Here is a 15,408-nt window from a genome sequence, read left to right as displayed (position 1 = left end):
CAGTAATGGGCAGTGACTAGGCACAGTCTCTACACACCTTTTTCCATGGAGTAATTAAGGCCTGCCTCAGAGCAAGAGAGCACTCCCTGCCCAGCTGTGCGAGGGAGAGCTGACAGCACCACCACCTCTACCACCAAGCATGAAGCTCCTGGGGACTGCTGCCTTTTTCCTAGCTGTACTCTGTGTTTGCACTGTAGGAGGTAAGTTCTTTGGCTTTTTTGGATATACTTGTCACATCTGTGGGGTGTTTTGTGAGCAAAAGCTTAGCTGTCAGTAGCTGGGTGCTTTTTTTTTTTGCAATTCAGTGATTGAAAGTCTGTGTGTTGAAGAAGAAGGTGGTACTAACTGGTAGTTGAGTTATATGTGTTCTGTGAAAAACTCTTTTCTGCCATTGTATTTTTGTGACAGCTCTCATTCTAGGTGTCATGAAGCTCCTCAATCTGAGAGGATTTAAAAGCAGAGGTGTATTTACAAAGGGTTTCTGCTCTGTTTTTCTACTTTGAAATAAAGCACCTTTGTAGAGATAGCTTTAAGGGGGAAATTGAAATGTCTGTCAGATTTTGCAAATACTGCTTTTGCAAATCAAATCTATCCTGATGGATTTCCCTGGTGTTATGCCATCAATAAGTTTGGCCAAGAGTATCTCTCAGAAATTATTTTAGTTTTGCCTGAAAAATACAGGGCTTACAGCATTTATTGAGTATCAAATAATGAGGGATGCAAGCTTAGGGGCAGATTTAATCAAACTTGGTGGTGTTTATGTGGTCACTGAACTGCTGTTTTCATTATCCTTCAGCTTGAAAGATCATGCTTTTAAAGTGGAATTACGTAGTAAAACGTGAAGGAGGAAGAGAGAAAGTGTAACAAGGGCTAGGATATCATCAGCTTTGTCAAAAGACACATTGAAAGTAAAATATGCTTTTTATCTGTACTTTCACTTGCTGGCCCTCTGGTGTGAATACCAAAGCTTCCACAAATGCCCATAGATTGTCTGTAACAGATTTTAGGAATCAGAAGTTAAAAAATTGGTAATACTAGATTAATTGATCTAAAGAATGTTAATCAACTTTTGCTCAGATTATGTGTTAAAATCTAGTAATGTCTTTTGTGGTATAATTTATGCTATTGCTTGTGCTCACTGCTGTTAGAAAAAAAAAATCTATAAAGGAAATTAAAAATAAGATTGTGCCACAGAAAGAACTGCTTTTAAAACTATGTAAAGTAAGTACAAGCCCCGAAAGTCTGTGTTGAGGTACTATTTATTCTCTGTCTGCTACTCCTAGTAAAAATAGCCTTCCTGTCATTGTTAAACCTTTAATTTCACAACTTCTGAAAAGCAAAGTGGAGTTGGATCAAAAGGAGCATATTTAACACAACAGTCCATAAAGCTTATCAGAGAGCAACATGCAAAGGTGGGAGGAATTCTGTCAATTTTATACAAATCTTCCTTTAAAAAGAATTTTCCCTCCTCTGTGTGATATGAATGGGGCAGAACTGATGGCAGTGAATAAGCAAATTTTATATAGGATACATTTGCTCTGAACAATTTTGGTTCTGTAAAAGTATTTTTTTTTAATGCTTTATTGCAGCTTTGACAGAGTCATGAAATTCTGTTGGTAAATTCACATTAGAAAATGAAGAACATGTATGGGGGAATTTGGAGTATGTATCTGCCCTGTGAAAGTAAAAAAGTACATAACTGGGTCAAGATTCCTTCAGGCCACTGTCCATGCATCAACCTGTTTAGACAGAAGCAGTTTTATTGTCTATTATATAAGGTTGGACTAAAGTCTTTGTATTCCCACTGTCTGTGATTTTGAAGTGTCCTGGACATCTGGGCAGTAGAGGCAGAATCTCATAATCTGAAGAGAGGAATGGGTAGTAAGGAGTCTCCCTCGTGCTCAGTCTCCCTTCTTCAAGCATTGGAGACAGCAGCAATACATTTCTCCAGTTGCTTGGAAACACTTCTAGTATTTAAAAATTATGCTCAGTAAAATTTAGAAAAGGTTGAATCTCACCCCAGCATTTTAATTGTCCCTCCCTCAGGTTTGAGGGTAGTTTGTCTTCAAAGCTTACCAAGGCAAGTAATGTGTGGGCTTGCAGCCTCTTTACATAATACACACAAGCTGCCTGTCTTTCTGTCTTTTGTAAATCATGCAGAAGTGGATGAGGATGTTTCCACTGTGGTTAGTAAAGAACGTACCAAGTCTGCCGCAGGGCTTCCAAATTTCATGCCTTGTCTTCAGCCTATATGCTGGCGGTACTTTCTTGGTAATTTTCTAATTAATCTTGGGATCTTGCATCCTCAGAAGTCCCTAATGTTTTAGTGGGACCTATCTTCTGTCAGCAAATTACTAGAGGCTCAGTTATGTACAGATGTGGAGGCCAAAAACCTCCTGATGACTTGTCCCTCCTCTCAAGGCTTTTCTCAACCCTTTGAGAGCTAAATGACATGCTTAAAGCAGGAGTTCCTTCATGCTCAGCATAAGGTGTTCAGTCCTTCTGAGATATTGCCCTTTATTCTGACCTGCTCCAAAATGTATCTCAATTAGAAATGCTTTCTGGGTTGGTTCATAGCATTTTCAGCTTTAAACAGCAGACAGCATTGGAGTGGGTCAAAGAATTTATTGCCAAGGGATAGTAATCAAATATAAATGCTCTTGAGTCTGCATTAAGGTGTAATTAGTTCTAAAATGTATAAAGGTGAAGCTTGTTCCTGTAAAATATGAGAGGAGAGGAACTGGCATGTGCTTATAATGTATGTGCTTAGAAGTTGCATCCTCCTGTGTCTCGGTCTTGTAATACAGCATGGCTATGGGTACACAGCATAGCAGATGTGCTCCACAAAGTGCCTCGCAGAGCTGTGTCCTGGCTTGTCCCTCTTCGCAATGTGTTTGTAGCACACCACAGCTTCCTTCTCGCTCAGGCATATGAGTTTCTTTCTTGCAGTAATGACAGCTGAAAAGAGTAGGGTTCTGCTCCTCTTAGCATCAGTCTGGATGTGTTCAGGTGATGCAGTCAAATGTAGGAGCTGGACCGTGCTGTCCCACGTTTAGATGTACAGTGGGTGGGTTTATTAACATTTGGTGAGTGACTCCTGTTGACAGCTATCAGTACCTTTCTCCAAGAGTGCTCTTGTCAAAATTGATGGCATTACAAAAACAAACAAACAAAAAACCAACCAACCAAACAAACAAAAACAACCAAAAAACGATGCTTTTCATTTTGGAAAGTCAGGAGCAAATCTTGGCTTTGAGAGCCTGTCCAAAGGCTGCTGAAGTAATTTGGAGCTGTTCCATTACTGTGGTTCGACCCTCAAAGGGTTGGTCCCAATTGAAGCATGAAGTTACGTGCTTCCCAACCCCCTTCCCATTACGAGGATGCTGTGGAGCCTGGGACATCGTCCCAGTCCTACAAGACAACAGATCAGTCCCGGCTCCCAGGCTGATAGCTTGAGAAAAGTTCCACTAAACTAGGGCTCCTGCAGTGATTATGAATGTTTGCAGTTGCCTGAACTCTGCTTTTGTCAATGTTAACTAGAGGAGATGAATAGCCTTTTCCTTTTCCATCTTCTGTGCTCTCGACTCATGAGCCTTCAAGTCTTTTAAAAAATTCATTTTTAAAACTAAATACTAACTAAACCATTTTGAGCAGTTAAAGCTTTTGAGCACAGTCCCCCCTCATTCTAGGCTATTATTGATGGCTGTGTTCTGGGAGAGACCAGCACTGCACAGACTGTCACAGTCGGATCACTGAACATTTGAGAAATGTGAATAGGCTTTAGATAACCAACTGCCTTTTCACACCCGAGGCTTGCTTAAACCCAGACTTTGAATGCCTTGAGAGACTGACTTGTGAAAATAAAAAAAACCAACACCAAAAAAAACCCCAAAAAACAAAAGGTGTTTTGGGTGTTTCCACTGTTCCTGGTGGTTTGCAAGACTGGCTTTCTCAAAAATCAAACTGTAATGCTGGAGCCCACCATAGCCTTTAATTGAATTGTTGTTCCTGTACAGATTTTTTTGTTCATTTTTTTCCTACCAGTGCCACATTCCTTTCCTTCATCAGAGCTTTCTTGTATTGGGCCAGTTTTGCCTAGTGGATTTTAAAGGTGTATTTATTACTGGGCAGAAGAAAACCGCTTGTTCTAGCCCCAAACCCGATTGCAAGTTTACTGCATTTATTGAGGATAGAAGCAGATGGCTTGATACCTATTTGATAAGGAGATTATGATTTGCAGCCAAAATAAATAGAAACTGAATTTGAAGGACAAGTTGCCTGCAGCTTTCTGCTCCAAACCTGAGAATACATAATGCCATATAACATGTCCAACAAACCGTCGTCTCTTCTGAAAGTTTACTACAATGTTTTGTCTTTTATTTAGCTGTCCTTTTTATCTGGATTTAAACCTTGAGTCCTTATTAAACTTTACTCCTTTATAAATTAGGAAAAAAGACCTGCTGAGGCTTATGTTTTGGTTTTGTTTTGTGAGTATTTTCTAAATAGGAAAGGACCTTGAATTTGGTCTCCAATTGTTTATACACCCAAGTCCTCTGTGGAAAAACCTGCAAAATTACAAATTAAAAATAACCTTTAAGAAGAAATTCTTAACCTAGAGAAGGGAGTATTTTTTACTGGTACCATTTAGTAGGCAGGTTAACTTCACAGTCTAAATATGAGTGAGGTCCCACAGCAAAATCACATGGGGAATGTATCATTACTTGTGTTCCTCATGGCAGAAGGAGGGGTATGTTGTTTGTTTCTGGTTTTTGCTGAGACAACTCAAGGAAGAGCCTTCAGTGGTTTTATTTTAAATTTCTGTAAACAGAGAGACAATGTTGGATTTGAGTGTGTAGCAGCTGTTATTTCCAAATACAAGTCAAGAATTGAAGACCTGTATCCCCTAGAAGACAAACATTTACTTTTGGTTTCAGCCAGCACTCTAAAAATAGGAGTCCCACAGTCACAGGACTCAGCTGCACCATGCCCTGCCATGCAAACGCCCAGCATTGTCCCAGCACCTGAGCTGTCAGGTAGCGATACCTTGGTGTTCATCAAGTGAAAGTGGATCCTTGGACGCTGTAACAGTGGCGTTGCTGTATCAGCCAGACCTACCTGCAATAGGGAAAGTGGTTTCGCACAATTTAATGTGATGCTATCTTTACTATCGTGCCTTCCGAACCTCCCTCCCCACGCGAGAAAGCTGTGCACTGATGGTTACTTGCTGATATGGTGGCTCTGAGGGAACAAGATTCAGCAGGTGCTATCTGCTGGGGTGTTTTTCCCTTGCAGGACAGGTAGGAAGCGGGTAGGAAGCTCTCTGATGCCACCCCCACATGTACTAGAGGCTGCTCTGGACAGTTTCACATTAAATCCAAATAATTTTTTTTCCTTGGCAGCCAGGGTAAACAATGGCCCCTTTCAGGCCAGAAAGTGCTCCAAAAGTTATGCTTCAAACTAGCAGCAGGGCAAGGGTTTTCTGACTGCTTTTCTTTGCAAAATGGATGTCTGGCTGACTTTGTTACAGGTGAAAGCCCCAGTCTCTTTATCAATAGGCTATTTTTATGACAATTTTTAATCTCTCTTTTTTTTTTTCTTCCCCTAATGTCACTAACATGCTCCTGGGTGTTATCTGCATGTTGTAGATAGCAACACATCTCAGGTTGCTGAAACTGCAGCGCAAGTGGCACGTAGTTTTGCACCGTATTTATCTGCTGTAACCTTTCTGCCTTGTCTTATCACTTTAATGAAATTATACGTTCTGCCAGGATGGGAGCAGTACCCCAGCCTGCTGTCTGAAGATTTCTACAAGATATGTAATCATTTTTAAAAGCACATTCAGTTTGTCTTTATGCCATGATTTTGCAGTGTGGTACTTGGTTTGAGGAGTGTCAGTGTAATCAAAACTTTAGGGTTAAATCAATTAAATTCCTGATTATATTAATGAGATGTTTATGTTTCCTGCAGATTTCTTCTTTCATAATCTTTAGTGCGAGATTAATATCATATTTGGGCTTGACAGGTTTGACTATTGAAGCAACAACTGATCAGAATCACAAAAGCTTTGGATTTTAGTCTAAGGAAAAGAGTGACAGGAGATATACTAACCTTCCTGGCCAAGAATTGACATTATTTTCCTCTGTGAAATCCTTCACTTATTTGTTGAGGTGTGTTTTCATTGCATGGTAATTACTTGAAGTGATCAGAGCCCCATATATTCCTTCATTTTTTACTACTTTTCCCCACTTCTTCACATGCTCAACATTGAGTCTAGGGTTTTATTTGAAATACAGTGACGATAACCTTCTAAATGTTAATGTGTGTGTTGCCATCTATCCTAGTGTAAGGACGGTCTCAAATCATCTTTCTTTGACAGATGAATTACCCATCCTCATCTCAGCATGGGTTATATGTCACAGCAATATAGATGATGTAAATATCAGTGTTTGCAAACTCATTCAAAGGCTGTGGAAGCAAAAATATCACCAAACATAGCTAGGTGAAATGGTGAAAAAGCTGAGGATTGCTCTGGCAAGAAATGAGAAATTCACATGTTTTCACCTCCAAATTCCCTATGTCATGTCCATTAGAGAGGGGTGACTTTGGACATGATTCATGGTTAATGCTTTTGGGACATTCAAAGTCCTCAAAAGCCAAAATTTGGGCTTTTTTTTTTCCCCAAGGAACTACAGACTCTCTGAAACTCCTACCAAACTGTCCAAACTTCATTCCCCCCTGACTCCTACAAGTGGTCATAAATGCAGAAGTCTATGGCATGCTGAAAGAAATGTTTGGGGCCAGTATGCAATTTGTAGTTACTCATTTCTGCACAGGCCCATTAAAATCTCTTTCTGAAAACTACTGAATTCTTTGAATTATGGAGCTTTCTGGACATTGTATGGAATTTAACTCTGCTTTACCACAAAACACATAGGTCTTGGAAATTATAGCCAGCACCAAAAACTGACTGCCCAGAAAGGCTATTACAGTAGAGCAGCTTTATGTGCTCTTTAGGAAGGTATTTTCGTATAAGAGTAGTGTATTAATGTGTTTGCCGTGGTTCAGAAGGCAGCAAAATGTATTTACCAAACTGTTGGTCTTCTCTTGCAACAACTCACTAGAGTAGTTTCCAATATGCAACAAGAGGGAGAATTTATTAGAGATCTATGCCAAATAACGCAATCCCTGAGATGTGCCAATGACAACAAGGGAAGGGCACAGCTCAAGCATTAGAGGCAAAAACCTCTTTTTTGGTTCTCTGCACGTTTTATCCTGTCTAGTTCAGATGGCTTCAGAGGAATCCATCATTTCCCTTTGCTATTCCCTGTGCTAATGGAGTCACGTGGCTGGTGTGTCTTAATGCTGCTGAATTTAGGTGAACTAGTGCACAATTTACCTTATTGACTTAGTGACTCTCTTGTAGTGCACTATCTGCTTCCTCCCTAATTGCTTTCACTTTGCACTTCCAAGAACTGGCAGAAAATACTGGGTTTAGGTGCAAAATGGAAAACAGGGATTTGTTATTTATGGGAGAAGTGGTTGGAGAAGGAGAGCAGAAGAGTTTGAGTAGGCATGGAACAACTAATTCACGATAGTTGCAATTGTCACGGGGAATACAACTACGTCTGTTGCCAGTAAAAGTACCAGCGAAGTCTACAGCTGTTCACCAACATGAGATGATCAGCTCCCAGCTCACCATGATTTCCCAGTGCACTGACTGGGACCCAGGTTTTGACGAGCCTGAGCATCCTGAATATGGTCCACTTTCTGCTCAACTGGAAGCCGGTTATCAGCGTGGGCGCTGGCATGACTATCACAGCAGATCCCACTGCTCTCTGATAGGGCAGGTCCTCAGTGCTGACCCTCTACTTCAAGTGGTCTTCTAGTAATAACTTTGGTTTTTTAATAGGTGTACTTTGGAGCGTAAAGCATGTGAGAGAAGCATTTCAGCTATGCATATGAGCTAAGCAGTTGCATCAAATTGGTAAAACCTCAAAATACTGTGAGTATTCAGTCAGCTTGGCAACTTACTTGCAGGTAAGGTCTTCTTCATCAGCTATATGTGCCAGTCACATAAATCAGATATTTTCAAAATATATCCTTCATTCTTGCACATAATGTATCTCCAATGAGATATTCCACGTTGGGCTTGCAAAGCCTGTTTTGGATTTTCCCTTTGAGATACTCCATACCTTTTAACCTTTGCTCTAGGCAATGTGGAAAGGATAGAGAGGGAATCAATTGAGCATGGAATTACATTAATTATAGAAGCAATTTCCAGTGTTTCCACAGACTTTTTCTGACAGGAACAGGTTTTTGATGCTCCAGAGCCATTCAGAGCTTTTTGAGGAGCAGTGGCATGGGTGGGTGTGGCTGAAATGGGTGTCTGGGCTGACTCCGGATGTGCTAAAAATAAACACATCATAGCAGGCACCGCAGTGACCCTTTCCTGAATTCTACAATTAGTCATGTTGCTGGAGGTGCATTTGGATGACAAATAGCAGCAGAACTATGATTTTACAAACTGTTGCAGCACGTTGCAAAGGAGAGCTACTAACTGACCTGGGCTCAGCTTCCTCTCTGGCTGTTTTATATCTGCCCTACCCAAACACACTTTTTCCTGGGAAACAAAAATAGGCTTGCAAATAGCATGGTAAGGAAAAAGCATTGTAAGCATTACCCGAAGGATGTAGTTTTCTCTGCGCTTTCTGGGTGGGGATGACTTACACCAACTTTCCTGTTCTTTCCTGTCGGAGGGAAAGGGGCTCTCCTTTCTTTCTTTTTCTTGTTTTACTCAGTAATGCACAATGTGTAAAAAGCTCTTTCTATATAAAACTGCACCCATTAAAGACATTCTCAAATTGATTTAGCATGACTAACACAAGGGGGGTGGCAGTTTGTTTTTCATACTATAAAATAACCCTTAGTAACTCCTACCTTTTATCTTACACATGGACAGACAAATACATCACCATCAAAGGGTGACAATCTGGTGGTTTAAAAGCTTTAGAGGGTTTAATTAAAACCTATTAAATAGGTTTAACAGGTTTAAATAAAGAGAAGTGCAGCCTTTGTCCAAGGCAGGCTGAAGTGCTGATGAGCATGCTGAGCACATTTATTATTTTATGGAGTGCAAACAACGTGCTCATCCCTCTGTAGTACACAGTAATAAAGACATCCACCAACCTTCACACAGGAGCAGAAAGTGCACTGAGAAAGCTTCTGATTGAAAGACCTTGATTGGGAGTTTGCATTTCTTCTGAGTCAGTAAAAGAAACCATGGACCTGGCTGGGAAGTGCCCAAATTTCTGTGTCCACGCATACAGAGAGGCAAAGTGTGCTGTGCATGGGTTGTTTCAGATGCTCAATAAAATATGGGGATGCTTGTCCCCATTTTTGTTGCCGGGGATCCCTCAACAGCCTACAACCATGTTAGCTGAGGCTGGTCCTTGGCAGCTGCTTTTTCAGTATTTATCAGTATGGTGGCTCTCTGCAGGAGTCATTTTCTGGGTGCTTTCAGCAGGTTTTATGGAAACAGTGCTGCTTGCCTGGGGGAATCAGTAATTCCCAGCAGCTTCCTGCTAGTGCTTGGTGTTGGGTCATGCTAGCCAGGGGGGAACAGGAGGAGCACTGGGGCAGTGCTGGCACCAAAGCTGTGTTTCCTGCCTTCTCCCCATTGTCTGCTGGAAAAATTGAGACTCCTTGCTCAAGGAGCTGCCTCCCTTGCCTTCCTGTGCACAGCTTTTGGGTGCCTCCAGCCCACCCAGTTGGCATTTCCTCTGCAGAGCCCAAGTCCCCCATTGCTCCAGTTGCTGCTGCACATTCTTGGGCCATGCAGGAGCAGTCTCCTGTCCCTGTCTTCCTTTCCAGCTACTGGACTTTGCATTTATGCTCTCCCTTCCCTAATGTCTTCCTCTCTCTCCTGGTTTTAGGTGCTTTAGCTTTCTGCAGGGAGGGTGCTATGCCCTTCTGGCCCAGGAGCTTCTGCTTGGTGTCTTCCCGCATTCCCATGTTTCCTCTCACTCTTTTATAGCAGGACATCTCTGTCCTGTGACACCAGCCTGCAAACCAGGATCAGCAGCTACAGTAGCAAAGCAGAAAATTGAACTTAAATGTAAGATCTTAATATGTAGGATTGGTATAGTATGTTTTCGGTTTGCTGCTGAAGAGAGGTGTGACTGAAAGGAAGGTAACAGCTTAGCAAACGGGAGGTGGTTTCCTGCCTCCCTGAACAGTGGAAGTCACAGGCTTCCAGCTGGTTTTCATTTCAGCGAAGATGGTGGCCTCTCTCCCTGCCTTATGGTTTTTAGCATTGCCTGTAGTATCTCGCTACATCTTACAGGGATTCACCAGAAATGTGACCAGTATAACTTTGTTTAGTGTCCACATAGTCCTTCGAGTCGCTGTTGTAAAAGATTCACCACAGAGAAAATCCCGAGGAGGAAAATGGCTTTTATTGCAGAAGGCTGCATTAAGAGTGTTTACAGAAGTGCAAAAGCATTGTGAGCCCAGGCTGGAAAAACACTCTGCAATTCTGACTTGTGATGGTGTTGCAGTGGTGGTGATCCAGCGTGGGGCTGTTGTCATGGCTGCAGCTTTTCGTTCACCAAGTGCTATCACTGCTCCAATAGTTGTGTGCAGATACACAAACACACCTGAACGTATGTGTGAGGCATGCCATGCCTCGTGCATTGCTTTAGCACACTGGAAAAATATGAAGACATGTAGTTTGCTTAAAATTCATGAAGTTTGCAAATGGCTTTGTTTCATTTAACATCTTTTACTATGCACTGTTACCAGCTTCAGCCATTCACTGGATTACATCAGAAACTTCTACTTAGAATCTAGCTGGTATGACTATAGAGGAAAGATTTAAATTATGAGTTCTTAAGGATTACATGTACTAGAAAGAGTATTACTATTTTCAATTTAATTATTTTAGAACACAATATCTGTGGGTTTTTAATATTTTGTTATTTTTGTTAAATTAATACTTCTTTTATTTGTGATCTTAGAGGTTTTGAATAGAAAGAAAGAAATCGATGGTTTCAAACAATACTGTTAAAATTGCACTTAAGCCTCTTCTCAAAGTACATCCCCAAGTGGAAGATTTTGAGATCTGGAAGCACACATGCTTTCTCTAAGATTTTTTTTGCAGTGCTTGCTGGTTTTCTAAGTAATTTGCATAGTATGGATTAGTCATTTTTAGCCAACCAGCAGCTAACCTATGACCTCAATTCACTGTTGACCTCAATCAACACTGTTGTTTGATTTTGGGGAAATTGCAAGTCATGTTTTCAGTCTTAACAAAATACTTTAGATGAAATTGAAAGTACAACAGCGATAACTGTTCTTGAGATTTATCAAAACACTGTAGATAAATCCCTCTGCTCTTAGAAACCTGCCTGTCTTGAGCCTGCAGATTTCCTGGAAATGCATTTCTCTTGGTATTAGGTAGCTCTTATTTGTGCAATTAGAATGTGTGTGTGGGGGGAACTCTGTATATAGTAGAAATAAAATAAGCTGCAGAAATGCAGAGGAAGGACTGAAATAATAACAGTTATCTAAAATTATTCCCATTCCTTGCTCTGCCCTATGTTACAGCTTTCTGCAGTATTTTCAGAGGGCTGATTCTGCACTGAACACATGCTCCAGGCAAAGCAAAATATTGAGAAAGCTGAGATCAGTTGCAAATGAAAACATTGCAGCTTGTGTTCATATTATTACTCCGGAAGATCCAAACGATAAAACTGCAGGTGCAGTTGAGATCTTGACCTGCAAACCTCTCTTGGTTTTTGTGTAACTGCATTAATGCTACAGAGTGTGGTGCCTTTATGTGGTGCAGTTTGTAGCTCTCTGGAAAACAAGAGAATAGTATTCCTCTTTTATTGATTAGAAAATGGGACACAGGGAGTGTCTACATGGCAAAAAGGATAAAAATACCCAAGCTGATCTGAATGAGGCAGATGAAGCTCCATCTAAACTAATTAAACTGTATTGTTCTACATAGACATACCAGGGAGGATGGAGTAATCTCTAGCCATTTATCTTGTATGTGATGATATATCCAGAAGAGCTGCAAACCGGCAGGCTCACACGCTATTTACAGCAGCACAATACTGCAGCAGGGCAGCCACAGACATGCAGGAAGTCGGGCAGATCCCTGGAGAACCGGCCAGCACTCTATCAGCGCACACCAGCCATGAGTATCGGTGGCAGCTACTTTAAAGCATCTTTATATGTGTTTTGGCAGAATATTAACGTGAAGCTGTGCAGGAAACTGAAGCCGGGTTTCCCGAACACTGCTTATAGCACTCTGCCTTCTCCCACGCGGCTGAAAGTGCAGCCTGGGCCTTCACAAAGCATTATACTGAGAGGGAAAACCCAAAAGCACTTCCATGCTAAACCTCACCAGGTAGAAGGCCCATGTAGAAGGCATATTTCTACATCAGTAATTAAGCCTTAAGTTTGATCCCTAGATTAATGTATTCAGGTCCACTTCAGTTCTGTTTGGAGGGCTTGAGTTGGGTATGAGCAGTGACCAAAACTTGTTTTTACTCTCTGCGTATGGGGGGACTGGTGTTTGTGCAATGACTGGTTAATGGAAATGGACTACTCATCTAGGCAAATCATTTATTATTTTTTTTAATTGGAGAATGTGGGACCCTTTACACAGATATGCATTACAAAAGAAGAAGGAAATTTATCTCAAGGTTTAGAGTAGAAGGTCACAAACCAGGAAAGAAAGATGAGTGAGGAGTAAAAACAGAAATAAGAGAAGTGCAAGAACTACACTGGGCCTGAGGAAAGATCAGGTAAGAGAATGAAGAGATGAAGCAGCAATAAATGAAAAGGAAAGAGGAAGCATAACAGAGCTCCAAGGTAAGAGTAAACGGGTTGCATACATTGTCAGCCCGCAGCTATTTATTGGGAACTCTGAGAATATCAGTACCAGCTTTTCTCACAAGGACAGCTATTACTTTCTCCAGAAAGGACTAAATGTGAGATGAAGTGAGTAGTCTTTCCACAGATACTGCTGGAGTAGATGTTACAGGAGTCTCTATCATGGTTGTGGGGGCTGGGAGAATTACCATTTGCTTCCTGGAAAAAGATCTCTATTTCTGATAGTGTAGAAAGACAGAAAGCAAGAAAGCAACCTTATCTTCTCCATGACTCATGTACAATTGCAAAGGCCTGTGGTCACACAAACAAACATATATAACATAATGTACAATAGACAAACATAATATAATGACACCACCTGTAGATTCTGCTTTATATACCTGAAGCAGGGAATGAACATGTAGAGGTTTTCTCAGGACATTTCTTTGGTAATTGCTCTCAGCTAAGGCATTTTGGGTATTGGTCTGGTTTTGAGTGGGAATATCTTACATACGCATCAGGAAAAAGGTTAAAACACTGGCTTCTGGCTTGACACAGGCACCAAAAAAACCTGCGAAGTTTCTAGTCCAAGTTTCCCTTGTCCATCACCTCCAGTTTTGTCCTCAGTGGATGTAATGAGAGATTTATTCTGTCTGTTGCAGCCCCTCATCTACTTGGGTGCTCTTATCATCCCTTCCATTAATCTTTCCCTCTCTGTCCTAAACAAATACACTTTTCTTAATCCTTCCTGAGAGGCCTTTTTTCCCCCTAGACTCCTGATGATTTTTATGGTTCTCCATTACCCTCACCTCGGAGCATCCACACCCTTCCCAGCACCCTTCTGAAGCTGACCAAGTATTTCAGCTGTGGCCTCACCAGTACTCATCTGAATTGAGGAATTTTTATCTGGACATATGCTCCCGTCTATCTAGTGCAAGGTCAAGTGAGAAAAATGTTGAACAGGGCATTTCATTCACTGTTTCTGCAGCGATAATGACTTTTCCATAAAATAATTTCTTTTCAAAATCAGATATTGATGCCAAACCAGACAGCATTTAAATTCAGTAATTCATGTTGTGAGTATAATCAATAAATATTTTGAAAATCTATTCATCTTTAAAAGTGCTTTTGCTTTGACTTTTTGGCATCCAGTTTTGTATTAGCTGATTCATGCGGTGTTTCAAACTTAGTGCTTTGTGCCCTGTAGTATCCTGTAGTGCATAAACAGAGCTACTGATTTAATGCTTTTTTCTTGGTCTTGATTACAGCAATAACAGCCACATAATTAATACAAGGTCAAAACCTGCTTATCATAGTCTTCCCAGTGTAAAGGTAAAAATAATGGGGGAGGGAGAGAGAGAGAGAGAGGGAAGAAATGATGAGAGCTCCAAGCTCAGACCTTGGAGACTGAAGCCTACATCAAAAGCTGCGTTTTGAGCACAACTGTCGGTCAGCCCTGGCTGAATTCCGGGACTCTTGAATTTTTAAAAAGAATATAAGTTCAGTGTTTCAGTTTGTACATTTTGAAATCACATCTGAGGACCAGATACAAATGATTTTACTGCTGCTTTTATTTTATAACAAGTGAACCATTTAAATCCAAGCCAGAAAAGACAATAAAGGGAAATTCTGTGAACCTGAAAGAGTAAAAAAATCCAAACAAACAAACAAAAAATAAAACAAAACCCAAACAAACCACAAGAGTTTCTCTATTTTCATTTTGGCCTTGTGGCCATGGGTCAAATGTTTTTCAAGCTCTTCTTAATTCCTTCTTATTGTTCCCTGCCACCCTTATTGTCTTGCTGTCTCTGGGCCTTCCTGTCCTTCCCCTCTCTTCTTCTTCCTGTCCTGTTATCTTCCTCTCATTTCTGCTTTCTTCTCGCCTTGCTCTCTACTTTTAGACTTTTTTTTTTCTTTCTGGATCTTACCACCAGCACTACCATCACCCCTTTATTCAGCCCAGTGTCATGTCTGAGCACCCTTTACCCCCAGGCATATTCTCCAGACACAAGGGTGCCACATCCCAGGTCACTCTTTCAGCTGAGTTTTTTGCCAAGGAACACAGCAAATGGGAGAGGTTTGTGTGTGGGAGCTGTTGCCAAGTAGATGTTGGCTACTCCCACATCAGAGTACATCAAGATGCTCTCATATCAAAGGGATATCTGCATTTAAATTGGCCAAAAAACCCCACAATTGTAACTTTAATTGGTTGGCCGTCATCTGAGGCTGCAGCCAACCTGATGTGAGCAGGAAAATTAATCTTTCTGTCTCTCTCTTTGTCTAGCGACAGACTCTAATGGGCCAAAGTTATTTTCTCAATCATTTTTAATCTCTTACTTTTATCTCCCATAGGATTTTCCTTAGTCACAACTTAACATTGCAAATAAGAGCATAATAAGACACCAGTTCTATCGCTCCTTTTAATCAACCAATGCCTCCCAAAATCCTGACTAGTTTTAAGCATTTTTGCGTGTTGCTTTCAACTTGTTTTTAAAGTATAATTAATTATCCACCATTTTAAGAAAA

Source organism: Mesitornis unicolor, unplaced genomic scaffold (assembly GCF_000695765.1).
Source record: "Mesitornis unicolor isolate BGI_N332 unplaced genomic scaffold, ASM69576v1 scaffold18856, whole genome shotgun sequence".
Taxonomy (NCBI): Eukaryota; Metazoa; Chordata; class Aves; order Mesitornithiformes; family Mesitornithidae; genus Mesitornis; species Mesitornis unicolor.
Note: the sequence above shows the minus strand (reverse complement) of the source record.